Source organism: Balaenoptera physalus (assembly GCF_965194825.1).
Source record: "Balaenoptera physalus genome assembly, contig: SUPER_2_unloc_15, whole genome shotgun sequence".
Taxonomy (NCBI): domain Eukaryota; kingdom Metazoa; phylum Chordata; class Mammalia; order Artiodactyla; family Balaenopteridae; genus Balaenoptera; species Balaenoptera physalus.
The window spans coordinates 436,847-452,177 of NW_028126559.1; the positions used below are offsets into that span (position 1 = coordinate 436,847).

Below are 15,331 nucleotides of genomic sequence, written 5' to 3' on the forward strand. Positions count from 1 at the left end.
ATGGCGGAGGCTGCAGCTCCGGGAACAACAGCCACAACATCAGGAGCAGGAGCGGCAGGGGCGGCGGTGGCAGCGGCCTCCCACACCCCTATCCCCACAGTCACCTCCCCGTCCCTGGGGGCACGGGATTTGACAGCGACGGCAGCGGCGGCGGCGGGACCAAACAGGTCACCTGCAGGTATTTCATGCATGGGGTTTGTAAGGAAGGAGATAACTGTCGATACTCACGTGACCTCTCTGACAGTCCATATGGTGTAGTGTACAAGTATTTTCAGCGAGGGTACGGAGACCGCTGCAAATATGAACACAGCAAGCCATTGCAACTGCTACAGATCTAACTGCAAAGTCACCCCTTGCTGCTTCCTCAAGTCTCTCATCAGTAGTTGGACAGATTGGTGAAATGCATATGGGCGAAGCTGAGTCAAGAAATTCAAACTTTTCAACTGTAGGAGCGCGTTCAGAAGACTGGGTGAACGCCATTGAGTTTGTTCCTGGGCAGCCCTACTGTGGCCGTACTGCCCCTTCCTCCACTGAAGCACCCCTGCAGGGCTCAGTGACCAAGGAAGAATCAGAGAAGGAGCAAATTGCAGTGGAAACAAAGAAGCAGATCTGCCCCTATGCTGCAGTGGGAGAGTGCCGATATGGGGAGAACTGTGTGTATCTCCATGGAGACGCGTGTGATATGTGTGGGCTGCAGGTCTTCCATCCAGTGGATGTTGCCCAAAGATCACAACATATAAAATCTTGCATCGAGGCCCATGAGAAGGACATGGAGCTCTCGTTTGCTGTGCAGCACAGCAAGGACATGGTGTGTGGGATCTGCATGGAGGTGGTCTATGAGAAAGCCAACCCCCGCGAGCGCCGCTTCGGAATCCTCTCCAACTGCAACCACACCTACTGTCTCAAGTGTATTCGCAAGTGGAGGAGTGCTAAGCAATTTGAGAGCAAGATCATAAAGTACTGCCCAGAATGCCGGATCACATCTAACATTGTCATTCCAAGTGAGGACTGGGTGGAGGAGAAAGAAAAGAAGCAGAAACTCATTCAGAAATACAAGGAGGCAATGAGCAACAAGGCGTGCAGGTATTTTGAAGAAGGACGTGGGAGCTGCCCATTTGGAGGGAACTGCGTTTACAAGCATGCGTACCCTGATGCCGTAGAGAGGAGCCACAGAGACAGAAAGTGGGAACATCAAGCACATAGCGGGCCCAACGAAGGAACCACTTCTGGGAGCTCATTGAGGAAAGAGAGAACGGCAACCCCTTTGACAACGACGAAGAAGAGGTTGTCACCTTTGAGCTGGGCGAGATGTTGCTTGTGCTTTTGGCTGCAGGTGGGGACGACGACCTGACAGACTCTGAAGACGAGTGGGACTTGTTTCACGATGAGCTGGAAGATTTTTATGACTTGGATCTATAGCAGCTTTGCTGGGCGTGTGAACTGGTCTGCTGAGCCTCAGACGGCAGCCCTCCCCGCTGGTGGCAGCAGTGCCCGTGGTTCTCTTCTAGGCAGGCCTCTCAAGTCCAGGTGCTGTCGTAATAATTTTTACCCAGGGCCTGTCTTCTCAATCCCTCACCTTTCCCCAAGGAGTATGTTGTTTTCTCTGTTTAAAAAAGTTCCACAATGAATCTTAAAGTTAGTTTTCTTGTAACATGAATTTAACGGTCAGACAGAGTGTAGGTTTGCTGCGTCATCTGTTTTCAGCCAGATTCACACAGTTCAAGGGTAGCATTTCCGGATTTCCAGTACTCATTTTTGAGGACCCCAGGTTCAAAAGTAACAGCATTGGCCCTGCTTTTGGGTCCAAGAATTGGGGTGATAGGTGAAGGATCTGAACTGTGGCATGTAGCCTTCTGCTATAGACTTAGGCGGATGCTTGAGGTTTCTGGTGAATTCTGCACATCTGTGTTTTTATATCTGTTCCCTGCCCTGGAATCCCCACCCTGTGCACTCGTTCTGTGGTTTTCGTCTCTTGTTTAATTGCACACATGTACTACTGCTGGGTAACCAGAACCAGGTGCGACTGTGTTGAGATTTTTACTGTGTTTAGCCTGATAGGAAAATTGTGAAAGAACACATATAAAGATATAGCGGAATAAAATAAATGCAGAGTTGGAAGTTGACTCCCAAGGGCTGATAGACTTGGTACGTGTGAGTGTGCAACAAGCTTCTCATCCCTGCATAGATGCAGTGTCTGTAGCCTTAGTGGAAAATCTCAAGTTTACTGGTTTCAGCCTCGTGTGGCAAATAGATCTTAAAGAACAAAGCAGTATATTGGTAGCTGTTAATAGAGCAGGGCTAGCTCTGTCTATATACATAGGGAAATGGGCTTAGCCATAGAGGTTCAACTATCTGGTTATCTCATGTATTAACACACATTGGGTCTCAGTTACACAGTTGTATTTAATGATTTATGATCTCCTAGACTTTCTAGTCCAGACACTTTTTGACAAGCCTTTGTCCTCATTTGAGGGGTTTTGTTGTCGGGTTGTTGGGTCCGTTTGTGTGGGTATTTGCCTCATGCCATCCCTGAGCTTTGCAGCTAGACAGGTGTGATTCAAAACTATGTTCTAAGGTGTTTCCTGTAGTGGAGTAATTGGTTTGCAGTAGTAAGTCATGTTTTTCCACTAAAAGGGGACGGAGGGGTGGTAATCCACGAGATAAGCTAAAGTTAAATTGTTAGAAGAATTCCTTGATCAGAAAATATAAATTTGCGTTTTGTTGCTCTATTTCCTGAAAGTAACTTGGAGATAAACCTGATTTGTCCATCTACTGCTTTGATGCCTTGGATACCACTCATACTTTCACGTTAAGCAAAAACAAGTAATTCTTGCAGGGGTCTCTGTCTTTTTCAGCAGCCCTTTTGTAAGACGCACTTTTCCCAAATAAAACAATTTTAAACCTCCCTCCCCCCAAAAAAAAGAAGTAATGAGACATAAACTTAAAGGGCTTTTTCCTGGCACATTCCATTCTAGTTTACAACCTAGAACACCACTTCAATTAAGGCTCTGTTGCATTAGTAACCAGATTTGAAAAGGAGAAATGCTGCCGCCTTGTGGCCGTTTCCCACAAGAGCGACTTTACACCCACAGCTAATGGTCATTAACATTCAGAAGGACTTGGGGCCATAAAGGACACCTGCCCTCAAAAATTGTGCTGAGGTAAGGAATGGACAAAACAATTCAAAACAGGCCAATTTTTCAAGAAGATAGTATGAAGAGTGAAGTTTTACTCACTCTCTTTAAAAAAAACAGGAAAATGGATAAAAGCTCAACCTCAGGAAATATTAGACTCATGCAATCTAATCTACAAAAAGGTTTCAACGCACACCAGTCGACTGACCATCAGCAAAAAGTCTACAAACAATAAATGCTAAAGGGGCTTTAGAGAACTGTGTACCCTCTACCTGCTGGTGAGACGTAAAGTCGTAAGAGCCAACAATGAGAACAGAAAGGAGCTGCATTAAAAAGTAAAAATTGAGGTACCATTTAATCCAGCAGGCACGCCACTGGGCCTCTCACCTGAGAAGACCAGAATCGAGAAGACATAGGCTGCAAAAGCTGCACTGCAGCCTTATTCACAATAGCCAAGACAGTGAAGCAACCAAAATGTTCTTCAACAGGTGAATGGATAAAGAAGAAGTGGTCCATGTACACAATGGAATATTAGCCATGGAAAACAATGAAACACTGCTCTTTGAGGCACCACAGGTGAACCTGGGGATAATCACCAAACATGATGTAAGTCGGAAAGCAAAAGACCTATATCCTATGATATCACTTACAGGGGTTAGCTAAAAACTGACACAAATGAACATATTTCCACAGAGAAAGACGCTCACAGAATTAGAAAACAAACTATGCTCATGTAAAAGGAAAGGTGGGGGGAATGGATAAATTAAGATAAGTGTTACTATACGTATACAAATACATATTATATACATTTATCAAAAAGACCGACCATATAGCAAGGGAGGTCTACAGAACACTCTGTAGTATTTTACATGGGAAGAGGATCTGTACAAGAATAGACATATACAATGTACAAATGAACCAGATTCTGTACACCTAGGACAAACAATAGTCTAATCTTTACCCCGATTAAAAAAAGTAAAAAAAAAAACCAAGAAGAAGTAAGGAGACCTAAACTTATGGGGGTTTCTCCTGGCACATTCCATTCTAATTTAAAACCTAGGAACACGACTTCCTGGAAGGCTCTGCTGCCTTAGTACCCAGATTTGGGAACGGAGAAATGAGGCCTCCTTGTGGCCATTTCCCACAACAGCAGCTTAAACACATTGCTAAAGGTCACTAAATATTCACCAAACTTGCATTTATTTAAATGACTCCTGCCCTCCAAAAATTCCTGGGGTCGAAAATCGACCAAAGTTTCAAAAGAGGGCAACCTTTCAAGATGACAATTTCAGGAGGTATATTGTACTCACATTTTTTTTTAACAGAAAACAAAAAGGCGAGGAAAAATGATGAATTTTAGGAATTTTTAAAGACATGCAAACGCAAATTACAAAAACCGATCAGCTCACAGCAGTCAGAATGGCCATTAGCAAAAATGCTGCAAACAATAAATGCTGAAGTGATTGTGGAGAGATGCTTACCCTCTCTTCTATGGGGGACGTGGTAAGAGCCACTAATGAAAACACAATGGAGGTGCTTTGAACATTGAGCTACAGGTCAATCATTCACACCCAGTGCTGGGCGTAACCCCTGAGAAATGAGAATCAAAAAGTCACAGGCTGGCAATCCTGCACTCCAGCAATATTTACCATAGCCAACACTTGGAAGCAACGAAAATATCCATCAATACAGGAATGCACCAAGAAGAAGTGGTCTATGTACACAATGGAATATTACTCCAATAAAAACTATAAATTAAATTTAAAAAACAAACAAAAGTAAGGAGACATCCGCTTTTGTGGGTTTATCCGGGCACATTCCACTCTAATTTATAACCGAGGAACACCACTGCCCGGGAGGGCTGTTTCCCTAGTTACCAGAGTGGGGGACGTAGAGAGGCTGCCGTCCTCTGGCCGTTACCTGCAAAAGCAGCTTTGAAACCTGTGCTAATGCTCACTTCATATGAACAAGTACGGCAGGGCTGTAAATGAAACCTGCCTTCAAAATGTTTAGAGGGAGGTAAATGGCCAAAGCATTTCAAAATGTGACACATACTTTAAGAAAACACTTTGAAGAACTAAGCTGTAATCACAGATTGAAAAATAAAAGCACGTGCCTTAAAGCTCAATTTCAACGGATTATGAGACACATGCAAATTCAACCACAAAGAGGTATTATCTCAAACCAGTCAGAATAACCATCAGCAAGAAAACTATAAACAATAAATGCTGAAGGTGTTGTGGAGAAATGCATACGCTCAACTTTAAGAGGGACGTAACTTGGAAAGAGCCACTAATGAGAACTGAATGGAGGTGTCTTTAAAAGGGAAATATTGAGCTACCATATGATCCAGCAGGCCCCTTCCTGGACCTATACCCTCTGAAGACAGAACTGGAAAGACACAGGCAGGCAAAACTGCACTGCACAGTATTACAATAGCCAAGATATGGAAGTAACCAAAAAGTCCACCAACAGATGGGGGGACAAAGAAGAACTGCTACATGTAGAGATGGAATATTAGCTAGCGAAAAAATGAAACAAGGCCATTTGCAGCACCATAGATGAGTCTAGAAGTAATCACGCAACTTGTAGTAAGTGAGAAAGCGAAAGACACATATCCTATCCTATCACTTGTAGGTGTTACCAAAAAATTGATACCAATGAAGATATTTCCACAGAGAAAGGCAATCACAGATTCATTAAACAAACTTATGGTTCACCAAATGGAAAGGTGTGTGAGGATTGGATACATTACGGTATTGGGGTTAACAGAGATATACAAACACATGTGAAATACAGAATCACCAAAGACCTACAGAATACCAAGAGAAGACTACTCAACATTGTGTCATAACCTACATGGGAAAAGGATACGAAGAAGAATAGATATATGTATATGTGTGAAAGAACCACATCTTGCACACCTAGAGCAAACAAAATATTGTAATCAAATTTGCTGTGATAAAAAATAAAAATTTACTTAAAAATACGAACAAGAAGTAATGAGAAGGGGGTGCTCGGGCTCCGGCCCGCAGTTCGAGCGGCGAGAGTGCTCAGAGACGCGACGCGGGCCAGAGGGGAGTGAGCGGGCGCCTCAGTGTCCCTCCCCTTCCCACCCCTCGCCTCGCCGCCTTCTCCCCCCTCAGCCGGACCGGAATTATGTGATCCCGGAAGTTCCGGCGCCACTGCTGTGTGGGATAAACAGTAATGGCGGAGGCTGCAGCTCCGGGAACAGCAGCCACAACATCAGGAGCAGGAGCGGCAGGGGCGGCGGTGGCAGCGGCCTCCCCCACCCCTATCCCCACAGTCACCTCCCCGTCCCTGGGGGCACGGGATTTGACAGCGACGGCAGCGGCGGCGGCGGGACCAAACAGGTCACCTGCAGGTATTTCATGCATGGGGTTTGTAAGGAAGGAGATAACTGTCGATACTCACGTGACCTCTCTGACAGTCCATATGGTGTAGTGTACAAGTATTTTCAGCGAGGGTACGGAGACCGCTGCATATATGAACACAGCAAGCCATTGCAACTGCTACAGATCTAACTGCAAAGTCACCCCTTGCTGCTTCCTCAAGTCTCTCATCAGTAGTTGGACAGATTGGTGAAATGCATATGGGCGAAGCTGAGTCAAGAAATTCAAACTTTTCAACTGTAGGAGCGCGTTCAGAAGACTGGGTGAACGCCATTGAGTTTGTTCCTGGGCAGCCCTACTCTGGCCGTACTGCCCCTTCCTCCACTGAAGCACCCCTGCAGGTCTCAGTGACCAAGGAAGAATCAGAGAAGGAGCAAATTGCAGTGGAAACAAAGAAGCAGATCTGCCCCTATGCTGCAGTGGGAGAGTGCCGATATGGGGAGAACTGTGTGTATCTCCATGGAGACGCGTGTGATATGTGTGGGCTGCAGGTCTTCCATCCAGTGGATGCTGCCCAAAGATCACAACATATAAAATCTTGCATCGAGGCCCATGAGAAGGACATGGAGCTCTCGTTTGCTGTGCAGCACAGCAAGGACATGGTGTGTGGGATCTGCATGGAGGTGGTCTATGAGAAAGCCAACCCCCGCGAGCGCCGCTTCGGAATCCTCTCCAACTGCAACCACACCTACTGTCTCAAGTGTATTCGCAAGTGGAGGAGTGCTAAGCAATTTGAGAGCAAGATCATAAAGTACTGCCCAGAATGCCGGATCACATCTAACATTGTCATTCCAAGTGAGGACTGGGTGGAGGAGAAAGAAAAGAAGCAGAAACTCATTCAGAAATACAAGGAGGCAATGAGCAACAAGGCGTGCAGGTATTTTGAAGAAGGACGTGGGAGCTGCCCATTTGGAGGGAACTGCGTTTACAAGCATGCGTACCCTGATGCCGTAGAGAGGAGCCACAGAGACAGAAAGTGGGAACATCAAGCACATAGCGGGCCCAACGAAGGAACCACTTCTGGGAGCTCATTGAGGAAAGAGAGAACGGCAACCCCTTTGACAACGACGAAGAAGAGGTTGTCACCTTTGAGCTGGGCGAGATGTTGCTTGTGCTTTTGGCTGCAGGTGGGGACGACGACCTGACAGACTCTGAAGACGAGTGGGACTTGTTTCACGATGAGCTGGAAGATTTTTATGACTTGGATCTATAGCAGCTTTGCTGGGCGTGTGAACTGGTCTGCTGAGCCTCAGACGGCAGCCCTCCCCGCTGGTGGCAGCAGTGCCCGTGGTTCTCTTCTAGGCAGGCCTCTCAAGTCCAGGTGCTGTCGTAATAATTTTTACCCAGGGCCTGTCTTCTCAATCCCTCACCTTTCCCCAAGGAGTATGTTGTTTTCTCTGTTTAAAAAAGTTCCACAATGAATCTTAAAGTTAGTTTTCTTGTAACATGAATTTAACGGTCAGACAGAGTGTAGGTTTGCTGCGTCATCTGTTTTCAGCCAGATTCACACAGTTCAAGGGTAGCATTTCCGGATTTCCAGTACTCATTTTTGAGGACCCCAGGTTCAAAAGTAACAGCATTGGCCCTGCTTTTGGGTCCAAGAATTGGGGTGATAGGTGAAGGATCTGAACTGTGGCATGTAGCCTTCTGCTATAGACTTAGGCGGATGCTTGAGGTTTCTGGTGAATTCTGCACATCTGTGTTTTTATATCTGTTCCCTGCCCTGGAATCCCCACCCTGTGCACTCGTTCTGTGGTTTTCGTCTCTTGTTTAATTGCACACATGTACTACTGCTGGGTAACCAGAACCAGGTGCGACTGTGTTGAGATTTTTACTGTGTTTAGCCTGATAGGAAAATTGTGAAAGAACACATATAAAGATATAGCGGAATAAAATAAATGCAGAGTTGGAAGTTGACTCCCAAGGGCTGATAGACTTGGTACGTGTGAGTGTGCAACAAGCTTCTCATCCCTGCATAGATGCAGTGTCTGTAGCCTTAGTGGAAAAACTCAAGTTTACTGGTTTCAGCCTCGTGTGGCAAATAGATCTTAAAGAACAAAGCAGTATATTGGTAGCTGTTAATAGAGCAGGGCTAGCTCTGTCTATATACATAGGGAAATGGGCTTAGCCATAGAGGTTCAACTATCTGGTTATCTCATGTATTAACACACATTGGGTCTCAGTTACACAGTTGTATTTAATGATTTATGATCTCCTAGACTTTCTAGTCCAGGCACTTTTTGACAAGCCTTTGTCCTCATTTGAGGGGTTTTGTTGTCGGGTTGTTGGGTCCGTTTGTGTGGGTATTTGCCTCATGCCATCCCTGAGCTTTGCAGCTAGACAGGTGTGATTCAAAACTATGTTCTAAGGTGTTTCCTGTAGTGGAGTAATTGGTTTGCAGTAGTAAGTCATGTTTTTCCACTAAAAGGGGACGGAGGGGTGGTAATCCACGAGATAAGCTAAAGTTAAATTGTTAGAAGAATTCCTTGATCAGAAAATATAAATTTGCGTTTTGTTGCTCTATTTCCTGAAAGTAACTTGGAGATAAACCTGATTTGTCCATCTACTGCTTTGATGCCTTGGATACCACTCATACTTTCACGTTAAGCAAAAACAAGTAATTCTTGCAGGGGTCTCTGTCTTTTTCAGCAGCCCTTTTGTAAGACGCACTTTTCCCAAATAAAACAATTTTGAACCTCCCTCCCCCCCAAAAAAAGAAGTAATGAGACATAAACTTAAAGGGCTTTTTCCTGGCACATTCCATTCTAGTTTACAACCTAGAACACCACTTCAATTAAGGCTCTGTTGCATTAGTAACCAGATTTGAAAAGGAGAAATGCTGCCGCCTTGTGGCCGTTTCCCACAAGAGCGACTTTACACCCACAGCTAATGGTCATTAACATTCAGAAGGACTCGGGGCCATAAAGGACAGCTGCCCTCAAAAATTGTGCTGAGGTAAGGAATGGACAAAACAATTCAAAACAGGCCAATTTTTCAAGAAGATAGTATGAAGAGTGAAGTTTTACTCACTCTCTTTAAAAAAAACAGGAAAATGGATAAAAGCTCAACCTCAGGAAGTATTAGACTCATGCAATCTAATCTACAAAAAGGTTTCAACGCACACCAGTCGACTGACCATCAGCAAAAAGTCTACAAACAATAAATGCTAAAGGGGCTTTAGAGAACTGTGTACCCTCTACCTGCTGGTGAGACGTAAAGTCGTAAGAGCCAACAATGAGAACAGAAAGGAGCTGCATTAAAAAGTAAAAATTGAGGTACCATTTAATCCAGCAGGCACGCCACTGGGCCTCTCACCTGAGAAGACCAGAATCGAGAAGACATAGGCTGCAAAAGCTGCACTGCAGCCTTATTCACAATAGCCAAGACAGTGAAGCAACCAAAATGTTCTTCAACAGGTGAATGGATAAAGAAGAAGTGGTCCATGAACACAATGAAATATTAGCCATGGAAAACAATGAAACACTGCTCTTTGAGGCACCACAGGTGAACCTGGGGATAATCACCAAACATGATGTAAGTCGGAAAGCAAAAGACCTATATCCTATGATATCACTTACAGGGGTTAGCTAAAAACTGACACAAATGAACATATTTCCACAGAGAAAGACGCTCACAGAATTAGAAAACAAACTATGCTCATGTAAAAGGAAAGGTGGGGGGAATGGATAAATTAAGATTAGTGTTACTATACGTATACAAATACATATTATATACATTTATCAAAAAGACCGACCATATAGCAAGGGAGGTCTACAGAACACTCTGTAGTATTTTACATGGGAAGAGGATCTGTACAAGAATAGACATATACAATGTACAAATGAACCAGATTCTGTACACCTAGGACAAACAATAGTCTAATCTTTACCCCGATTAAAAAAAGTAAAAAAAAAAACCAAGAAGAAGTAAGGAGACCTAAACTTATGGGGGTTTCTCCTGGCACATTCCATTCTAATTTAAAACCTAGGAACACGACTTCCTGGAAGGCTCTGCTGCCTTAGTACCCAGATTTGGGAACGGAGAAATGAGGCCTCCTTGTGGCCATTTCCCACAACAGCAGCTTAAACACATTGCTAAAGGTCACTAAATATTCATCAAGCTTGCATTTATTTAAATGACTCTTGCCCTCCAAAAATTCCTGGGGTTGAAAATCGACCAAAGTTTCAAAAGAGGGCAACCTTTCAAGATGACAATTTCAAGAGGTATATTGTACTCACATTTTTTTTAACAGAAAACAAAAAGGCGAGGAAAAATGATGAATTTTAGGAATTTTTAAAGACATGCAAACCCAAATTACAAAAACCGATCAGCTCACAGCAGTCAGAATGGCCATTAGCAAAAATGCTGCAAACAATAAATGCTGAAGTGATTGTGGAGAGATGCTTGCCCTCTCTTCTATGGGGGACGTGGTAAGAGCCACTAATGAAAACACAATGGAGGTGCTTTGAACATTGAGCTACAGGTCAATCATTCACACCCAGTGCTGGGCGTAACCCATGAGAAATGAGAATCAAAAAGTCAGGCTGGCAATCCTGCACTCCAGCAATATTTACCATAGCCAACACTTGGAAGCAACGAAAATATCCATCAATACAGGAATGCACCAAGAAGAAGTGGTCTATGTACACAATGGAATATTACTCCAATAAAAACTATAAATTAAATTTAAAAAACAAACAAAAGTAAGGAGACACCCGCTTTTGTGGGTTTATCCGGGCATATTCCACTCTAATTTATAACCGAGGAACACCACTGGCCGGGAGGGCTGTTTCCCTAGTTACCAGAGTGGGGGACGTAGAGAGGCTGCCGTCCTCTGGCCGTTACCTGCAAAAGCAGCTTTGAAACCTGTGCTAATGCTCACTTCATATGAACAAGTACGGCAGGGCTGTAAATGAAACCTGCCCTCAAAATGTTTAGAGGGAGGTAAATGGCCAAAGCATTTCAAAATGTGACACATACTTTAAGAAAACACTTTGAAGAACTAAGCTGTAATCACAGATTGAAAAATAAAAGCACGTGCCTTAAAGCTCAATTTCAACGGATTATGAGACACATGCAAATTCAACCACAAAGAGGTATTATCTCAAACCAGTCAGAATAACCATCAGCAAGAAAACTATAAACAATAAATGCTGAAGGTGTTGTGGAGAAATGCATACGCTCAACTTTAAGAGGGACGTAACTTGGAAAGAGCCACTAATGAGAACTGAATGGAGGTGCCTTTAAAAGGGAAATATTGAGCTACCATATGATCCAGCAGGCCCCTTCCTGGACCTATACCCTCTGAAGACAGAACTGGAAAGACACAGGCAGGCAAAACTGCACTGCACAGTATTACAATAGCCAAGATATGGAAGTAACCAAAAAGTCCACCAACAGATGGGGGGACAAAGAAGAACTGCTACATGTAGAGATGGAATATTAGCTAGCGAAAAAATGAAACAAGGCCATTTGCAGCACCATAGATGAGTCTAGAAGTAATCACGCAACTTGAAGTAAGTGAGAAAGCGAAAGACACATATCCTATCCTATCACTTGTAGGTGTTACCAAAAAATTGATACCAATGAAGATATTTCCACAGAGAAAGGCAATCACAGATTCATTAAACAAACTTATGGTTCACCAAATGGAAAGGTGTGTGAGGATTGGATACATTACGGTATTGGGGTTAACAGAGATATACAAACACATGTGAAATACAGAATCACCAAAGACCTACAGAATACCAAGAGAAGACTACTCAACATTGTGTCATAACCTACATGGGAAAAGGATACGAAGAAGAATAGATATATGTATATGTGTGAAAGAACCACATCTTGCACACCTAGAGCAAACAAAATATTGTAATCAAATTTGCTGTGATAAAAAATAAAAATTTACTTAAAAATACGAACAAGAAGTAATGAGAAGGGGGTGCTCGGGCTCCGGCCCGCAGTTCGAGCGGCGAGAGTGCTCAGAGACGCGACGCGGGCCAGAGGGGAGTGAGCGGGCGCCTCAGTGTCCCTCCCCTTCCCACCCCTCGCCTCGCCGCCTTCTCCCCCCTCAGCCGGACCGGAATAATGTGATCCCGGAAGTTCCGGCGCCAATGCTGTGTGGGATAAACAGTAATGGCGGAGGCTGCAGCTCTGGGAACAACAGCCACAACATCAGGAGCAGGAGCGGCAGGGGCGGCGGTGGCAGCGGCCTCCCACACCCCTATCCCCACAGTCACCTCCCCGTCCCTGGGGGCACGGGATGTGACAGCGACGGCAGCGGCGGCGGCGGGACCAAACAGGTCACCTGCAGGTATTTCATGCATGGGGTTTGTAAGGAAGGAGATAACTGTCGATACTCACGTGACCTCTCTGACAGTCCATATGGTGTAGTGTACAAGTATTTTCAGCGAGGGTACGGAGACCGCTGCAAATATGAACACAGCAAGCCATTGCAACTGCTACAGATCTAACTGCAAAGTCACCCCTTGCTGCTTCCTCAAGTCTCTCATCAGTAGTTGGACAGATTGGTGAAATGCATATGGGCGAAGCTGAGTCAAGAAATTCAAACTTTTCAACTGTAGGAGCGCGTTCAGAAGACTGGGTGAACGCCATTGAGTTTGTTCCTGGGCAGCCCTACTGTGGCCGTACTGCCCCTTCCTCCACTGAAGCACCCCTGCAGGGCTCAGTGACCAAGGAAGAATCAGAGAAGGAGCAAATTGCAGTGGAAACAAAGAAGCAGATCTGCCCCTATGCTGCAGTGGGAGAGTGCCGATATGGGGAGAACTGTGTGTATCTCCATGGAGACGCGTGTGATATGTGTGGGCTGCAGGTCTTCCATCCAGTGGATGCTGCCCAAAGATCACAACATATAAAATCTTGCATCGAGGCCCATGAGAAGGACATGGAGCTCTCGTTTGCTGTGCAGCACAGCAAGGACATGGTGTGTGGGATCTGCATGGAGGTGGTCTATGAGAAAGCCAACCCCCGCGAGCGCCGCTTCGGAATCCTCTCCAACTGCAACCACACCTACTGTCTCAAGTGTATTCGCAAGTGGAGGAGTGCTAAGCAATTTGAGAGCAAGACCATAAAGTACTGCCCAGAATGCCGGATCACATCTAACATTGTCATTCCAAGTGAGGACTGGGTGGAGGAGAAAGAAAAGAAGCAGAAACTCATTCAGAAATACAAGGAGGCAATGAGCAACAAGGCGTGCAGGTATTTTGAAGAAGGACGTGGGAGCTGCCCATTTGGAGGGAACTGCGTTTACAAGCATGCGTACCCTGATGCCGTAGAGAGGAGCCACAGAGACAGAAAGTGGGAACATCAAGCACATAGCGGGCCCAACGAAGGAACCACTTCTGGGAGCTCATTGAGGAAAGAGAGAACGGCAACCCCTTTGACAACGACGAAGAAGAGGTTGTCACCTTTGAGCTGGGCGAGATGTTGCTTGTGCTTTTGGCTGCAGGTGGGGACGACGACCTGACAGACTCTGAAGACGAGTGGGACTTGTTTCACGATGAGCTGGAAGATTTTTATGACTTGGATCTATAGCAGCTTTGCTGGGCGTGTGAACTGGTCTGCTGAGCCTCAGACGGCAGCCCTCCCCGCTGGTGGCAGCAGTGCCCGTGGTTCTCTTCTAGGCAGGCCTCTCAAGTCCAGGTGCTGTCGTAATAATTTTTACCCAGGGCCTGTCTTCTCAATCCCTCACCTTTCCCCAAGGAGTATGTTGTTTTCTCTGTTTAAAAAAGTTCCACAATGAATCTTAAAGTTAGTTTTCTTGTAACATGAATTTAACGGTCAGACAGAGTGTAGGTTTGCTGCGTCATCTGTTTTCAGCCAGATTCACACAGTTCAAGGGTAGCATTTCCGGATTTCCAGTACTCATTTTTGAGGACCCCAGGTTCAAAAGTAACAGCATTGGCCCTGCTTTTGGGTCCAAGAATTGGGGTGATAGGTGAAGGATCTGAACTGTGGCATGTAGCCTTCTGCTATAGACTTAGGCGGATGCTTGAGGTTTCTGGTGAATTCTGCACATCTGTGTTTTTATATCTGTTCCCTGCCCTGGAATCCCCACCCTGTGCACTCGTTCTGTGGTTTTCGTCTCTTGTTTAATTGCACACAAGTACTACTGCTGGGTAACCAGAACCAGGTGCGACTGTGTTGAGATTTTTACTGTGTTTAGCCTGATAGGAAAATTGTGAAAGAACACATATAAAGATATAGCGGAATAAAATAAATGCAGAGTTGGAAGTTGACTCCCAAGGGCTGATAGACTTGGTACGTGTGAGTGTGCAACAAGCTTCTCATCCCTGCATAGATGCAGTGTCTGTAGCCTTAGTGGAAAAACTCAAGTTTACTGGTTTCAGCCTCGTGTGGCAAATAGATCTTAAAGAACAAAGCAGTATATTGGTAGCTGTTAATAGAGCAGGGCTAGCTCTGTCTATATACATAGGGAAATGGGCTTAGCCATAGAGGTTCAACTATCTGGTTATCTCATGTATTAACACACATTGGGTCTCAGTTACACAGTTGTATTTAATGTTTTATGATCTCCTAGACTTTCTAGTCCAGGCACTTTTTGACAAGCCTTTGTCCTCATTTGAGGGGTTTTGTTGTCGGGTTGTTGGGTCCGTTTGTGTGGGTATTTGCCTCATGCCATCCCTGAGCTTTGCAGCTAGACAAGTGTGATTCAAAACTATGTTCTAAGGTGTTTCCTGTAGTGGAGTAATTGGTTTGCAGTAGTAAGTCATGTTTTTCCACTAAAAGGGGACGGAGGGGTGGTAA

At 44.9% G+C, this 15,331-nt stretch overlaps 3 pseudogenes across 3 annotated transcripts; all 3 read left to right on the top strand.

Moving 5' to 3' along the window:
• Positions 1–1,419, top strand: LOC309656597 (E3 ubiquitin-protein ligase makorin-1 pseudogene; annotated as a pseudogene). Its single transcript has one exon. The product of its transcript is annotated as an E3 ubiquitin-protein ligase makorin-1 pseudogene (transcript).
• Positions 1,420–6,526: 5,107 nt separating this feature from the next.
• LOC309656585 (E3 ubiquitin-protein ligase makorin-1 pseudogene) lies at positions 6,527–7,760 on the top strand (annotated as a pseudogene). The gene has a single exon. The product of its transcript is annotated as an E3 ubiquitin-protein ligase makorin-1 pseudogene (transcript).
• A 4,919-nt stretch (positions 7,761–12,679) lies between these two features.
• On the top strand, positions 12,680–14,098 carry LOC309656565 (E3 ubiquitin-protein ligase makorin-1 pseudogene; annotated as a pseudogene). Its single transcript has one exon. The product of its transcript is annotated as an E3 ubiquitin-protein ligase makorin-1 pseudogene (transcript).
• The last annotated feature ends 1,233 nt before the right edge of the window (positions 14,099–15,331 follow it).